The 18,031-nt window shown below is 38.1% G+C and overlaps 1 long non-coding RNA gene across 1 annotated transcript; it reads left to right on the top strand.

The window, feature by feature from the left end:
- The first annotated feature begins 4,319 nt into the window (after window positions 1-4,319).
- LOC148040329 (uncharacterized) lies at window positions 4,320-7,897 on the top strand. The gene is made up of 3 exons (XR_015688615.1): window positions 4,320-4,520; window positions 6,899-7,757; window positions 7,806-7,897. It is a non-coding gene; the product is annotated as an uncharacterized LOC148040329 (long non-coding RNA).
- Window positions 7,898-18,031: the final 10,134 nt, after the last annotated feature.

Genomic DNA, 18,031 nt, shown 5'->3' with positions numbered 1-18,031 from the left:
ACGTGACCTCTACAAGTCATCGCGATGCCTACTAGGTCTCCGCGCTACCAGTCGCCTGCTACCCGCATAGGTCGCTGCCTGTCGCCTGCTTGGAGAAAGTCACATGTTGGTCCACAACACGAAAGCTCAATCGCCCGCCTACTGGTTCACGACACGAATGCTCAATTGCCCTCCTACTGGTCTTTTTCGATTGGTAAGACGTTGGGAAGCATGCACAAAAGCTTAGACTCTGATACCAGTTGTTGTAACTGGAAGGACACAGCTGAGAGGGTTTGAGATCGAGCAAGAGTGAGCGTATGTGTGACGTTTGGAGTGAGTGTGAGCAAAGTGAAATTCCGAGACGATAAGAGTGTCCCAACCATTTGTTGGTACACAAAGAATAAAATGTATTTATACTCAGGGCACGTAAAGGGTATATTCACATGTACAGTGTGCGTGTACTATATACAGGGAGGTCACCGGGCCTTTATATCCCAACACATTTTCTTTGCAACTCAATCATATCATATACAATTTTTAAGTAGACATGATGTACAAGGGAATATCTAATTTGGTTGTATGTTTCTTTTTACAATTTGTTATTTCAAACACAAAACAATAAGAAAATCATGGATTTCTTAAAAATATCCAAAATGCACTTTATATGTCCCTAGTTTCTATGTGGTTATCCAAAATAATACAATCAATCATCTTATCTTCCAATTTTGAGATTGCATAGTGATAAAAGGATAAATTGCAACCAACCAAGTATGATAATATATCCACATAAAACATCATTTTAGACTTTTTAATTTCATAATGATTAGTGACACTCTTTGCCTACCAAAAATGGCCTTTTTCTATCAGTGTTTTGTTTGTATTTTATATGTGTATTATCTTTTGGTTGAATACTACTATTTGGAACTCATCTCCATTTTTTGTGTTTGGTAATAGGTTTGAGACTCATGCACTCTTGCCATGTATGTAAGTTAGAGTTCTAGTGCCTTGCTAACACCTTAGCCACCCTGTTCTCAATATATGGTATTTCCACAAAAGGAATCAATGGGACATTGATCTATAGTCACAAACAAATTGCATAAACCCATTCCTTGCACATGTATAAAAGGATAGGTATGAGTAGTAACTTATGGAGACTACTCAAAAAAAATTAATGAGGAAATTTCAAAGGGTCTTAACAAGTGCATTATCATCAATTGAATACAATGAAAGGTGTAATCTTAGCTACTAGTCGGATAATCACTTTTTGTTAGATTTGATAGGTTCGTTTTTGAAACTCTATCCCAAATTGCTTAAATGTCCATCATGCTTAAAATAATTGAGTGTGTTTATTTGCCACTTGGAGTCTATAAACTACAAGTTTTATTTTGACTATTTAAGGGCTTTATCACATTGCTATGAATTATGTCTAGGTATTTCCTCTCATATCTCCATAATTAATGCATTCATTATTACTCAGACTTTGAACTTTAACTTCTACTTTTGACCTGTTGTCAAGCCCTTATGATTGCCTAATCTTGTTGCATGTGCAACTAATCATGAGTTTTATTTATCTTTTTTGGGGATTTATTATGCTTTTTGGTATTTTTTATCTTTTAGTTTTTAATTCAAAGTATTTTTGTAAAATTCAAATCAAATTCACTAAAAATCATAAAGGGCTTAGCTAAGTGTAACATGAATATTGATTTTCTATTTGTGTTTTTCTTATCATCATTTTAGAGAAATGTAATAAGAATACAAGTTTAATGGAAGATCATAAATATGAGTCATTATGAGTATCATGAATGTATAATTCTCCTAAGGACCAAAGTTTTGGCATTAATACAAGTTCATGAGTACTGTGAATGTCTTTCTTAGTACTACTACCATTGCAGCGCCGTTACCTAGAACTCATATATCCTCTCTTTCAACCTCTTCCAAAACCTTAGCTACTCTACTGATGAGGGCACATAGTATCATCAATGGTGGCACATCTTATAAATGAGGGACAACATCTTGGTGCTATCCATGTGGAGCCAAGAGTGGCCTATATTGGCCCTCAACCTTGTAGAGATCCCGAAGAAGTACCATGAGCAACCATAATTGACTTGCATCATCAACAAAGGGAGAGACAGAGATTGACATGCCCCTTAGTCATAAATTGAAACACTACTAACTGCAATCAACCTGCATCATGAACAAAAATAGAGATGGAGATTGGGATGCCTCTCTTAATCATAGCTGAATACATAGGAGCATGTCTAAGATCATGGAGTATATCCCCCGATATCTCCTATATATGAGAAATTAAAATTGATGCCATCCCAACCTTTGAAATAAGGATCACCATCGGTGTAGTTTGTATCTTAATGATGTTGTTATAGTAGGTGCCATGGTGGTTGAGGATCTCCATGAAACTAAATTGTCAACTATAGATATTGGACTAAATGGTGGCATCCATTGTCAACGTACATCATACATTATCAAGTAACCAATGTATGATGTACGTTGACAATGGATCTCCATGAAACTAAATTGTCAACTATAGATATTGTCAAATTAAATTAACCTTCTCTTATTAGCATGTTGTTACTAACATTGACCTTGATTTATTAAAATTGCTAGTTGTTAGTTCATCAATTATTAATATGCTTGATCTAATGTTGATAGATGTTGCTAGTTGTTACTTGATTAATTCCTAATGTTTTTAATTTGAGAGTGATATTCACAATGCTCACCACCAAAGCATAGGTGGCCTAATTGCGAGCAAACTCTTAACCAAGTTGCATGTGATAACACTAGATCTAGAGTCCATGTCCACTAGGTTGTAAGGTAAGATGGTCAACCACTTTGCTTCAATAGTTACATACATGATGTATACATTTTGGGATTATATTGATATAGTCCTCTTTTCTTGCCTCTCACACTTTACTTACAAATTTTTGTGTCTTTTGAATCATATGATCATGTCAAGGATTATACATGTGACTGCTAATTATAATGTACATTGTATGGGGTGGTTTATCAAAAGACATACATAGCAATTGGCAAATGATTATATACATGAAATGGCATGTTTTCTCAAGATGATAATGTATGGTTTTGTGCAACTAGGATTGATCAAGATAGTGAGAGGTTTTGTTATAGAAAAGATTATGACATGTATGGTTTATAGGATTATATACATGATATAAGTTGCTCTTTCCTCACATACTTGTCAAATGTTTATGTGCATGAGATGGGCTATTTTTCATGTGCGACATGCCAAATGTTTATGTAGATGATATGGGATATACATCATATACATGACGAAAGTCTTAGTGGCTTCATGGCTAATCATGAAAGCAATAGGATATTCATGATATTCAATATAATATATAAACTAATTACAATATTAACTTTAGATTATTGATCCATATTTTAAATATTACGTTAATGTGGATGTAGGTTAACATGCTTTGTTTGTGGATGCAGACAAATATATGGATGACCAATATGTTAACAACTTTACAAAATAATAAAGTAAAGTACATTATTCTTGATTCACCCCTAGGGGGCAGGGGTGCTTTTCTCCTATAATTATAATTTCTTGGAGAGTACCATGGCAACTCTTTGTCATGCTAACATTGTTTCTATGTTTGTTAAGTGCTTGTGCCTAGTCTCATCACTACATGTGTTTTATCATCTTGGTGTTCTCTTCTTTAACATATGTCTTTGTTCGCTTCTTATGCAAGGTGCTATGGATTTTGATGGTGCCTCTTATTGATACACTAAACCATGACATTATGATTCTTGTATCCAATACAGAGTAAGTTTGCATTACTATTTCTCTCACCCAATGTTGTGCATAAAAAATTTTAGGTTACTTGTACCACAATATAAAACATTTGCAAATTGAATCATGATGTTAGTATTATAAGCGGATGACATTTATAATTGATGAACGGTTGATCTTTCTTTTAGAATTGCATTGCCACAAGAATGTAAGCTATCTTAAATATATGCGAAGACAGTAAAATTCAATATTTTCTCATGTGTAAGGGTAGAGTACAAATATAAATATTAGAATGAGCCAAGGCGAGTGATGTGGAAGGAGGTATGGAAGGCTTGACATTATATAATCGGATTGGCTAGGACAAGTATAATCTAGGACAAGTTCAAAAAGGGTTTCCTTCATTGTCACTCCTAGTTGCACCTACTAGGCTAGTGTGGAGGCTAGTACTAGTGAACGGTGGGGGGGGGGGGGGATGGGGGGGGTGCTAGGTTTAGTTTTCGTGGGGGCCAAGTATAGGTGTCGTAGCTGGCAAGGCAAGCAGTTGCCATAAAATCCTCACGTTACGATAGTTGCTTGTTGCGTTCTGTCAAATTTAGCAGTCGGGGAAGAGAGAGAGAGATCAGAGAGAGAGCGAGCGAGGGAGCGAGAGCGAGAGCGATCAACGCAGGCACAGACCAAGACCAGATACGTCGCAGAGTAATATAGCATGAGGGAAGGGCGGATCCATCGCCACATCGTGTACAGAGCTGGGGGGCTCCAGAAGAGGAAGGCCAACCGGGTCAGGATAGATTACAAGCGGGGTTTTTTGTCGGATGCACACATAGGCTGGAAGAGACTTCGATGATAGGCCCCACACTCGCAAACGTTTTTGCTTTTTGAGGTGGTTATATGCAGAATAGACACAGGGTAAAACTGCGATTCACCATGGAGCTATGCCCATGCCATGGTCACGCATCCATGAGGTCTGTCGGCGCCTTGATTCCTCACGCTCTGGCCCCTATTAATAGTCTTCACCACTACTAACGGACGTTTTAAAAAGCTAATAAAATATATGACTCTCTTTCCCTTTGGAGACCCTCTACCATTCTCTGTTCAGGAAAACAGTGACCTGCTCTTTTGCAGTCCTCCTCCATTACGAAAGGACCCTCCTCCGTTCCCCTTCCAACACTCCTCCATTCCCGTCTAGTCATTGCAGCATACCAAAGCTACCATTCTACCATGTTTTGAAGTAACCCAAATGGCATTGAGGAAAGCAAAGCTACTATTTTGAGCCATTTCTACCAATAGCATAGCAATCAATACAACATCACAAAGTACACATTTCTACCATTTTTTAAGCCTAGCAAAGGGGCTATTTTTTGAAGCTTAGCAACTTAGCTACCCTTCACACCATAGGCTATATTTGCAAGCACTTACATAGCTCAATCCCCAACACCATGATTCCCATGATTGTTAAACATCCCATACCCACCAATGCAAATCCAAAAATTAAAGCTCAAAATCTCCCATCTGGTCCATTTGATGCCTCTAATCTTCAATGGGAGGCACATATGAATTCGTCATCAAAATATGACATCCAAAACATTGCATACATCCAATGGGATCAGTTGGATGATTTTATATGTGGTGAGTCTCAAAGAAAGGATGCACCAACTGGCTTCTGCAAGCAATGGACATCAAATAACGCATTGGGTAAGCTATTATGTCCGACGACAGATAGTCACAAACAACTTATCGGGTGAGTCTGTATTTCCAAAGCACAACGTGATATTTTTTAATTAAGCAATTGTTTATGAACTTGGAGTACTTTCTAATTGAGGATCCTTTTGCCAATGTCATGTCCTTTTTACCAATATGAAACCACACAACCTAGTTCTAGTTTACGAACCTTCAAGAAGTTTCATTAAGAATCTTTTTGCATTGCATTCTTCACAAGGTCTACTTTCCCAAATTGCCTCTATTGTCAATCCTAGACAATCCCATACTCACCTTGTGGTGCAAGTTCATGCACCTCTAAGCATACCCTTGGGTTAGAATTTAGACTAGGTTTGTAGCCACACCATTAAGTGTATCTTCTTGCATCAGAATAGTAGATGAAAGGGGAAACAAATTTAACTTCATTGTGTAGAAAAGCACTTAAATCTTTGATGCATTATCTTCTATCCCTGTTGCGCCTTACTTTTATTATGATGCACTTGCAATGTTCCATTAAGCATTTGCAAGAGCTTCTACATCTTTTGAATTCTTTCATACTTTATTTTGATACATTTGCAATGTTGAGATACTGCATCTTTTGAATTCTTTCATCTACCTTTGAGATTGACAATAATTTTATACATTTCCATTGACACTTGTCAACTTCAAAACCTACTAAAATGGGGATATCTAATGGACCTTTACTCCTTTTGGAGCACAGTTTCTTTACTAATGTAATATATTTCCACCCTTGTAAGGTTACTTTAGGTCCAAACTTTCGCCCACAACAACATTGCAAGAGAGCTAGAGCTCCAAAATCCCCTACACTTCTCCTGTCTTTGCTTGTCACTAGCAATGCCATCCACTCCCATGGTTTTTTCATTGCCTACTGGTGCCATCTCTCATAATCAAGCTCAGAAAATGAGCAAAATCTCCGAGTAAACTGTGAAATCCACCATGATATGCTTCAATCCTAAAGGGGAGAGAGAGAGAGAGAGAGAGAGAGAGAGAGAGAGATAGAGAGAGCATGTACCTATTGTTACAGAAGACGAGCTTGGCTTCAGAGGTTTGCGAGATGTGTCATTTCAGAGAGCCGCTAGATGAGCTTCCTATGCTTCAAAGGGCCACGAGAGAGCATGGATGTGTGGGTTTAGAGAGCTGCGAGAGAGAGAGAGAGAGAGAGAGAGAGAGAGAGAGAGAGAGAAGGCAAATGGCCATGGATGCTATGTAACCTAAGTCATGAGAGAGAGAGAGAGAGAGAGAGAGAGAGAGAGAGAGAGTAGCGAGGGTTTGGCATTCCATGTCCATGGCCATGCCGCATGCATGTGCCCCCCCTTTTTCTTTCTCTCCATCTCTTTTTTAAAACCCTGCAGTCAATCAGCCACATCAGACCTTGACCGCTGATGTGTACGTCAAGACAAAAAACCCCACTTGATATCTAACCTGAGCCAGGCCAACCCTTCCAAGCCCACCAACCAATCCCGGCGACGTCTGACTGGCAAATGCGGCACAGCCAGGTGCCATGGCTGCCACAAAGACCCTGTCTCCAAGTCCATCCTCAAGTGCAAGGGCTCCTACAAGGCCCTCTCCCTCTCCTATATCGGCCCCGACTGGGGCCTACGCCGCCCTCACCTCATGCAGCTGACCAGGCAACATCATCATCTTCATGATGTTCGTGGCCCATGCCATAGTACTGACTGCGATGATACCGTTGATTGCGACGATGAATATAATATTCATTGCGACGATTATATTGATCGTGGCGACGTCCGTGCGGCCGTCTCCCACGACGGCCGTCGCCATGCCATCTGTTCTCCCACCTTCGACCTCATCATCCTCACACCCCTGCAGCTTGCCTGCCTTGCCTCAGCTCGGCCGCCTGCCCCGCCTGACATTAATATCGATGCCCTAATTGGAAATGATTCCGCGGAGTCGGATTGGTGCCTTGTGTGCCCCGCGGATTATGGCGAGCTCGACTCCCTGGATAGCATCTCTTCTGCAACTGTAACAGATGATGATGGTGATGATGATTGGGACCTTTGTTAGCGACGTAGCCCCTTATGGCATATGCTATTATGCTGTTACAATGGTATGCAGCAACAAGATGATTCTTCTATGAAAAATAGCGACAAGGTGATTCTTCTATGAAAATTTGCTTTTACTTGAGAATTTTAGACTTGTTAACAGCTCATTTAGCCGAGCTTAACTTTCATGTAAATGTCACAAGGTAACGAACTTCTAATCCATCAGCTTAATCATGCAAACCATGGATGATTAAAGCCTGTATATTGCCATTTGCTGGAAATTAAAGGTAAATTATTTTAGTAGATGTTATAACAAGGGTTGCTGGAAATTAAAGGTAAATTATTTTAGTAGATGTTATAACAAGGGTTAGGGTTTACCCAACATTGCCTCTACAAAAAAACACACATTTGTCAAATGTTCCATGCGAATGATGAGGAATAAATGGAACCTCTACAAATGCTCTTATCAAGTTGTGCCAAAAGTATATCAAAGGTCCTCTATCATGGGAGTATCTAGAGTATAAGACTTTTGCATGTGAGTCTCTACATTACAAGACTTTTTGAATAAGTATTATGTACTTTTCTTAATGTGTTTTCTAGTTTTCACTTATAATTTGAGTTAATTGCAAGTTTAATTTAAAAAGTGTAGCAATATCCTATCCATAATGTTTTATAAGGACCAAACATTACATATAGATACATACGATGTCTCTTTTTCACTTACATTGGGCATATCAACAATGCTTTTCTAGGATTGATGCTTTTCAATATGAAAGTAAGTATGTTTTTCTCTTTATCTTACCAAGGATGTTAACTTTGTCGATGTATACAAACAACTTCAAGGGATGTTGCGATAGACCATTGGTCCCATATGTGGCCTAACACTTGGCACACTTAAATAAGCACTTAAAGGACCTAAAATCAACAAACCCTTGATTTATTGATTGGCCTCTTGAGTGAGACTTGGTTGACAATGCACTTGAAGCATCTGCATGACTCTAATCCCTTCAATTCAATTCCTTTTCGATTGACATGTTTGTGTGATCTATTGTGCATTGCATGGTGCAACTAAGTATTGCCCTACTAGCATGGCTCCTCCTAATGAACAAGCTCAAATCTTTTTCCCTCTTTTTTTTCTTTGGCCTACTATTAAATGTGCGGGTTTCATGATATTAAGGCATGAACAATGTCGACCTCTAAGAGTGGTTTAGAAAAGGCCTTGTAGTAGACACCAAATTGACAACATGGTTATACTAGAGTTGTTGAGCTTGAATCAAGATACTAGGGTATAATGGTCAAGTTCTAATGTTGGGTGAAGAGGTATGGCATAAGGCTAAGATAGAGGACTTGGGGTTGCATAAAGATAGGAAAGAAAAAGAAAAAAAGGGAGGTAAAGAAACATGTGCCTTAAGGGATGGGAAGTGAAGGAGTAGGATAGTATAGGTGGAATGGAAAAATGAGGGTTGGGTTGGAAAAATGGGGCTAGATAGAGGAGGGGTCTAGTTGCTAGGGAGAAAATGGTGGATGTTGAAGTTGGTTGGGATAGTCAACTGCATGTTTTTATTTCATCTAAATCTAAAAGACCCATGCAAGTTTCCATTTGGCAAGTAGAATGACACACATTTGAGTGTAGGGACTAGCTTGTGATTGCCATGTGGGTTAGAAAGATTGTTAGTTTTGCTCACCTTCTAGATCATATATCCATTGGAAGGGGTACAATGCATCCTCATCAATGTCGATGGGTATACTGAAAAGGTTGACGAACTGAGTGTGGTAGAGATAGTGGTGGGAGAAAATTTTATGGCACTCTTTTACCAAGGTGGACATCGAGGGCTATAGGGGGCCAAGATATGCATAACTATTTTTAGCCAAAAAGCTAAGAGGTTCTAGTTGTATATGATAAGGCTCCAATTATAGTGGAGGACTTCCCATTAGGAAAATAATGGACTCAAAAATAGCCCTTTAGCTTAAGAGTTAATGACTCTCCTAAAATTGATAAGAGATTTAAGGTGGACCAATGGGAGAGGGTGGTGTACACATTTTCTCCACTCCATTTTTTCCCTTGGGTCCACCAAAAGTAGGCTTGTCACCCTACCTCCACTCCCTCCCCCCCAAAAAAACTTTTATCTTTGACAACCTTGTCTCCCATCCTAGGTGGGCCGCATAGGGCATCCAAAAGTGGGGGGTAAAAATGGAAAATTTTCCCTCCTCTCCCAAGAGACCCCTTTTCTCTCAAAAAACTCATTTTGTATCATGTATAGTCCAAAAAAGGCTTTTTGGTGTGTTTCTCTGAGAAATGTTGCTTCTTTTGGTATTATTCCTCTCCATTTCACTATTCCATCCATCAGATCTTTCAACTTCCTTCTTCCTTCAATAGCTATAGCCATAGCCATAAGGGCACCATTGTTAGTTGGTACTCAACACGTACTCAAGAGCCACTATTTCTCCCTTTCTTACAATCAGCTCCTTGCCTTCTTCACAAGATCTACAAGTTTCTTCTTACTAAATCATTCTAATGGCATCTACAAGTCATCAACTGCATCCTCGAGATTCCATTGAGGATGTTTATGTTCATAATACAAAGAATGAGCATGGAGGATGGATAGGAGCAACATTCAAAAAAGACTCATGGATGTACATGCAACCAAGAGCAATAGGCCATCACCTAGTAAGACATCATGATTTATTAAAGAATCACTAGAAAGATAGATTACTCAGGTTTAAGGAGGTTCAAGAGGGAGATTTAGTTACCATAGTACAACATGTTTATATTGCAAAAGATTTGAAACTTGGCCCCCATAATTCACAACATATCTTTCCATCTAATTGTAAATCTCCACGATAATACCCTTTTTCTTAGTTTAGTTGCTTTGTAGTCATGAATTTCATCTACTTATATGTTTACTCTCCCCTTCCAAATATTCATCCATTAAATTTAATAGAGGAAGAACCTTTGAGGAGCTTAACCAGAACCTACGAAGCTTTGCATGTTGATGTAGGCAAACATTTGATACCTAGGAAGTCTTCGTAGAGCCTTCTTTGCTTAGAAATTTTCTTTTATGAGTATAAATATTTGGTGACATGTACGAATCCATATGGTGCTCTTGAACTTTTTCCTTTCCCGCCATTCAACTCGATCAAGTTGTCGTTCCTTGATCGATGGTCCATAAATGATATTCATAGCTCCATGAAATTCTCTAAAACTTAAAGTTCCATGGGACTCTTCTAGTTTATTCCAATTCATATTTTCGTGCATACTTTCAAGGCTACTAATCTTTATCATTGTCCCTCTATGGACATTTGCAAAGGTATAGGTGAAACATTCCTTGCATCTATTTTCGCAAAAGGTTAGGATCAAGTGGACGGTTTGCATAGGGGTAATGTATGCTCATGTTAGTGTCTAGCAATAGCATTACATTTCAATATTTGATTGCATATTCTTCCTTGTATATGCACTTCCATTATCAATTGTGGATTAAAAAATCAGATAATTGGATCCTTATAGAGTCCAACAAAGATGGTGAACCAGCCTTTGATATTGAAATTTGTATGCTAAATGGTTTGGTGGAGAAAGCCTTGGTGAACAAGTATTAGAGCTTATTTAATATCCGTGAACATTTAACTCTGATGGAGAGTGTGGATATTGATAGTATTAGCTTTCAAGTTGAATGTAGGAAGGTGTCTTTCAATTGAGTTTATTTTTTATCTTCTATGTTTTGATGCATGCATAAGATTTTTGAATCTTTTTCAAGTGGGAAAGAGAATAGAAAAATCTTTTATACTATCTACAACTTTGAAATGGAGTTGAGATCCATGTACAATTTCATGATGGAAATAAAAACGAAGAATGATAGATTATACTTGTTCGTTACATTGGTTTTGCTTTTGTTATAAATCTTGCTCTTCTCTAGATTTTAGTTTTTTAATTCTTGTGTTTTAAAACTTCTTTTTTTTTTATTTCTTATGGTCCTATCTCTAACCCTATATATATATGAGCTCATTGGGTTCCCATTCTCACTTTTCATAGTTTTCTTTTTCCATCCCTCTCACCTAGGTACTCCTACCATGAATCCCTTCCCATCCATTGTGCATAAGCATGGACTCCCAACTAAGCAACTTCATGGCCTTTTGGGATAATATAAAATTCACATGTCATGAAGATCTCTTTCAAATTGTCAACCCATCTCTTACTATTATATAGTACTTTGGCATGGGTCCAGTCTCAAAGGACCCACCGCGCCCAAATACATGAATGCCCACTTTCACAGAGTTCATGGTATCATTGAAGGGATCCAAAAGGATTGGCCTCCCATTATTCTTTTGAAGTACATCAATCCAAATGATAACTTTGAAAAGTGCTACATTAGATTTGTGAAGAACATAACCCCTACCTTTTACAGAAAGATTACTAGCTAAGAGACTAAGGCACTTGGGATTGTGCCATTTGTGAAGAACATAACCCCTACCTTTTACAGAAAGATTACTACCTAAGAGACTAAGGCACTTGGGATTGTGCCATTTGGTCAATGATTCCTCTTCTAAACTATAACATTTGTCCTTTTACTAAATGAACAATAGGATTCCCCTATCGTGCTAATCAAGGTGGGTAAAATGTGTGGGTATTTGAATGATGCCAAGGACCCTAAAATCGAACCACTCACCATAGCATAGGAAGCACATGCTACAGCCAAAGAGCTTCCCATTGTGGTTGCTCCCCTTGAGGACTCATTTGCAAAGGCCATTAGCAATGGTGGTGATGGAGAAGGAGCCTCTGGGGGATCTGCACTTGTAAGAGTGTCCCAAGTCTACTCCAAAGTAGTCCACGAGGAGGTGGATGAGAGAGAGGGTGTGGATGCAAAGGTGTCCCACATGGTTGAGATTTTTGTTAGCCTCATAGATTTTTTCTTCCTTCATGATGTGGAGAACATGTTTGGTTTGTAGAAGGATGAGGGACTCTCTATGCTTGTGATAGCATGAGACTCTCCTAAAGACACCATGTGATACTTTTTTTTAGCTCTTGTCTCATCCCACAAACTTGAAGAGATCAAGGGTGCAATTGATGGCCTTGTGGCTGCAATTGACATTGTTGAGAAAGCTACTATGAGCATTGAACAATTCAAGACCACCCATGCTAGAGTGGATGCCATGAGACATCCAACACATGCACTTAAGGTGACAGCCCCCTCGGTGATTGATGAAACAAAATTTAGTTTGGACCTAACAAAGAAGATCAAGGTTGAGGCTGATGAACCCCATGAGGTAAACTTAATAACTCATGTGTATCTTTATTTAGTTTAGTGCATTTATCTAATGAATCTTCTTATGGTTCCAAGCTTACTGGATATTGATGAGTCTAGTAGATGGGGGGCCAAGGGGCTTTGGAAAGAGATGTCACCCTAGCTCACTACATAGGGCACATTCCCCCCTCATCATATTCCCATGATGCATACCAACTTAACTCTTGCTACTCATGCCTAGCTTACCATCCTTGAAGTGCTTTTGAAGGTGCTTTGAACTTAATGCTTACCCTATCATCCACCCAAGTGCTTTTAAAGGTGCTTCGAACTTAACATTTACCCTGGCATCTACCCAAATCACATGTTGTGGCAAGGTTTTTTATGTAGCACACCTAGGACCCCCTGACAATCCCTCAATAGTGCTATTCGAGCTTTTCAATGTGAATGTAGTGCTCCAATCATGAAAGAAAATATATTTTTTATATGCACCTTCTCAATGATTCTCATGGGAGTAGCATGATAACCAATAAGTACATTTCGATCAGCGTGAGTGAAAACACACATTACTAAAACCTCACTAAAAAATGGAAAAGTACATATACAATTTAAAACGTTACATTTCATTAGAGTAAAAACAAAAGGCTCTACAAATGGATTACAAGCTACGTTCATCACAAAAAGGTTGCAATTGCAAAGACTCTAGTCCCATTCCTTTCTAATCCTCCTAGCTAATTACGCCTTTGTGCATGAGGGTCACACGCTTTACACATATCATGCATAGTTATGCATCCTCAAATAAGCTTACTAAGTGAGCCTCTCCAACTTCTTGTAGGACCTTTAGCACTATATCTTGCATTCACTTGTCATCACCATAGCTCCATAGAATTTCCTTTATAGTTGGGGCAAATGGCACTTTGCTTATTAGAAGGTTTTTTCTCTTCTAATATTACCTTATCTCTCTAAGTGCCTTTAGGTTGTAGTTCCTCCTTCATTGACATGGCACTCGTACTATCATAGGTCTTCTTTGGTATCCTTGGGAAAGTGGTGGCCTTGATGCAGGCACTAAAGCTTATTGTTGCTGAGGGGGTTGCTCTTGTGATACCCGAAGTTTTGGGGGTTCTTCCATAGAAGTGGGATCTTCACCCTTGAGGATTTTTCCCATAAGACCTTTGCCATGGCAATGGTACAATGGTTCATCTCCTTCCCCCTCATTAGTGTATGTCTCCTTGCTCGCGAAACCCTCCTCTTAATCTTTTTGCTACTCATTTTCATCACGCTCCTCATCTTCTTCTTGCTAATATTTGTGATCCTCATCTCCACTCTTCTCGGATGGCTTGTATGTTTCATCCTCGACGGAGATGTCATCATCGTTGTCCTCTCATGGCCTTTTTCTCTTCTACTTCTCGGGCACAGTCTTCCCTGTGGTTTATGTGTGGCTTGGCCTAGAGGCTAAGGAAGAGCCATTGTGGTAAACAAATTTGGAAAATTCTTGTCTATGCTATGGTGGGCACTTTGATTTTACCTAGGAAGTGGATGGCATTACACGATTTTCTTTGTAGGAGCCATTCCTGTAGAGAAAGGAAGTTTACAAAAGTAAAGTATAAGAATAAAATTTGTACTTTCTATTTAAAGGGAAAGTTAGTTGAGGGGCGAGGGTTCATACATGGGGGTGGGGAGGAGGAAGGGCGGGGATGGTGATACTTGTAAAAATGAGCCATTGTGTACTACAACTTAGCTAGGTCAATAAAATATTATTAAAGTCATCATACTTGAAGAAAATATTTTTTTTGGGCTTGTAATTATCTTCTACTTTCATCTACTCCATGATTTGAAAAAATTATCTGATTGAATCTTTAATTGATGCCTTTTGTGTTGGTCATATGGATCTGAGTTGAAATGGATGAGGTAAGACCATATGCTTTATCTTGTTGGGGAGCTATTGCATTTGCTACCATGTTATATATGGCCTCGGAACCTTGTTAGCTAATCCCAATTGTATCACATGCAATTTGAACTTCTTCCACCGATATACTATTAATGGAGCCCCAAGAGGAACATTAACAAAATGAGGAATCTGCTGCAAGAAAATCTATATTGTATCATCAACAAACATCTTTTTCATATTGTGTGACACAACAAGGAAAAGAACACCAGGAACAAGAAATATTCACACAACTTATTCTCCCACAGCTTTAACTTGAACAAAATTGATTATGCTCTTCATATTCTTCATAGAATTCATCAAAAGTCCACAAAGACATAAGAGAATACACAACTTTGAATGAAAATCATCACATAATATTGTTCTTCAAAGATTCCATAGCTTTCTCTCACAATTTCTCACTCATAAATACATTGTTTTGCATAAATTTGGCTATCTCTCACTCATTCTCTCTCTCATACATACTCTCTCTAAATAGCACAATGAGATAATCAAGAATAATCATCCATAACCCCTCTTTGGTCGTGGATACCCCTCCCAATCGGTATGTCTAATATGAAAGGTCACCAGATCCACTATAGTGTCCTTTCTTAGCTCAACACAGTCACTATCACTTCAGTCTTTACTTAAGTCTTCATCAGCTACTTCTTCCACTTCTTTGAGATATTTTGGACTTGTATTCATCTTCTCCCAAGGTTCAAAAACTTCAGCAAGCTACACATTTATCCATCATCATACTTATAAAGGCATACAGAACAGATTAGAACAGAAGCTTTACAAAAGCTCAACAGAGGGTCTACAGAACCATATAGAAGGTTATCAGAAAGCCTTTAGCTCAACTTATATAATTCAAAACCATCAAAAATCAATCAATAAGCTTCCAAAATCTTTCAAAATCCATCAATCATTATTGCAACCCCTCATACAAAAGAAAATAGAGCAAAATAGAAGCTCAACAAACTCAATCTCACATTATTAGAACATTGATAGAACACATCAAAACATCATATCTCCATTATTAAACATCATGAGCTTCTGAAACCTAATCAACCTCATCCAAAACACTCCCAAACACTTCCCAACCAACTAATCATCATACAAAATCCATCAAAAATCAACCATCAAGTCCTCAAAAACAACCAAAATCAACCAAAAAATAAGTCATTTCATCCCTCAACATATCCCCACACTTAATCAGGGAGCATCCTTGTGACCTTGGAAAAAGAGAATAGAGGTTCAAAATGTAGCTCAATCGATCTTCTTTAGCATCTTCAAGAAACACCATCCAAGCACGACCCCAACCTATAACCTATATCTAATAAAGAATTCAATTAAAGGAAAACACCTTTATCCATTAACACAACTTAGAAAGATAAAAGCATGACAAACTTTTAAAGGATATAAGAGATTTTGCATATTTTGCTTCTTGAGTGATCCATTCAGCTTCATCACCACCACCATGAATCTTTGAAAAGATAGCTTCTTAACAATGTTACCTCCGTCCACCACGACCCCATTATAGAACAAAATAACCATCACACACACACACACACACACACAAAACAATTATCCAAATGGAACTTCCAAAAGAAAGATATCATTATGAATCATAAAAAATTGCATTCGTGGGTATCAACGAAGATGATCCCTCTTAAAAGCTTGGTGATTATGAAAGCGATCCATAGATAAAGATTCATCTACAAAAGTCTTGGGAGGATTTTGGAAAAATTGCAGGCAACACATCCTCTCCACCAAGACAAGATATCTGCTAGGCAAACAAAGGGCATGAAAAGACAAGATGTCTAGTTATTGGGGATCAATAGTCAAATTCACATTCATGCACAACTTTGGAATCAACATCTAATCATTATGCAAATGTCGGTGCATATATGCTAGATACCAAGCAAAGTGAGTAGTCAATCTCACTAAAGGCTTTAAAGACTATGAATACTACTGAGCAAAATACAGATAGTTCTGAAAAGCTTGGCTAGCAATCATCCATTCCCCTGGAATTAGTGACCAATTAATTTGAGGTCTTGTAAGTGAATCTCTTGAACTCCATCCCCATTGTCTAGAAATCTTCTTATCAAAGCTTATAGAGACACTAGCCAACTGAGGGGGATGAGGGATAGAAGTGGTAGGAGAGGGAAGCTAAGCAATTGAAAGAGGATGAAGGGATGGATAAGCAAAATCATAAAATGAAGAATGAGCTAAAGAGGAATTAGTGGAGAATTTAGGGGAATCCGTTAAAAAGGGTGTTATTATATATGCTGGAAAAGTGGAAGGAATAGTTATGGATGGGGAAGGACAAGATGGAGAATGGGAAAATACTCGAGGAAGTTACTATATGTATATCCTCTACGTCATGTGCATTCAAGGCTTATTTATAAATATCCTTATCGTTGAATTTTTTCTGAATAAAATATAACCTTTTATATTCAATCTGTAAATATCCCCTTTATATGACACCCTTCTGTATGTAAAAAATTTATAAAAATGGCATTTTAAAAATACCTTATTTTGAACCCACGTGATGCACACATATATTCATGAGTAATTTACCCAAGGAAAAATACATGATTCTCAATAAAAGAATACTGAGTGAAAATAGGGATTTGAGGAGCATCTTGGGGCTGAAATAAAAGAGGTAAAATAACTTGTGGATTAGATTTATAAAGGGAAAAATAAGATTCATATCTATGGGCCATCTGCTAATAATAAGATAAACCAAGTACTAATGGACCTAAGACCTCGGGTAAGTTACTCATAAATATATGTGTGCATCACGTGGATTCAAAATAATGTATTTTTAAAATACCATTTTTATACATTTTTTACATACAGAAGCATGCAATATAAAGGGGTTATTTACATATTGAAAGCCTAGACAATGCGAGCACAACACCTTTGACACATTGAAAGACCTTTTCATCATCAAGAGGTTTTCTGAAGTAGGGTATGCAGATAACTTGATTGTCAAACTAATGAACATTAGTTAGAAAGATAAAGAAGAGATTCACAATTATGTCGCCTATGCCAAGAGTCTCTATAAGAGAATCCCGAATGACTAAGTGTCTGAACAAGAGGATAGTCTCCACTGTGTTTATCAATGGGATACAAAATGAGGAGCCTATAAGAGAATCTCGAACAACTGAGTATCTGGATAATGAGAAAACAGTCTCCACTATGTTAGTCAATGAAATACAAAATGAGGAGCTCTATAAAGCCCTAGCAAGAGTAACTCGGGTCTGTAAAGGGACATGCTATCAAGGATCTTTGAAGAAGTCATATGCGTGGATGACTTGCTAAGGAAAGAAGCTCAAAAGACATTCAACTAACAAGTGCCACTTCTAATTATGGTGAGAGGACCATTGATTGCATT

This window comes from Lygodium microphyllum, chromosome 2 (assembly GCF_053477565.2).
Source record: "Lygodium microphyllum isolate KBCC chromosome 2, Lygodium_microphyllum_v1.1.10, whole genome shotgun sequence".
NCBI classification, from domain to species: Eukaryota; Viridiplantae; Streptophyta; class Polypodiopsida; order Schizaeales; family Lygodiaceae; genus Lygodium; species Lygodium microphyllum.
Note: the sequence above shows the minus strand (reverse complement) of the source record. Positions and strands in the feature narration are given on the sequence as shown.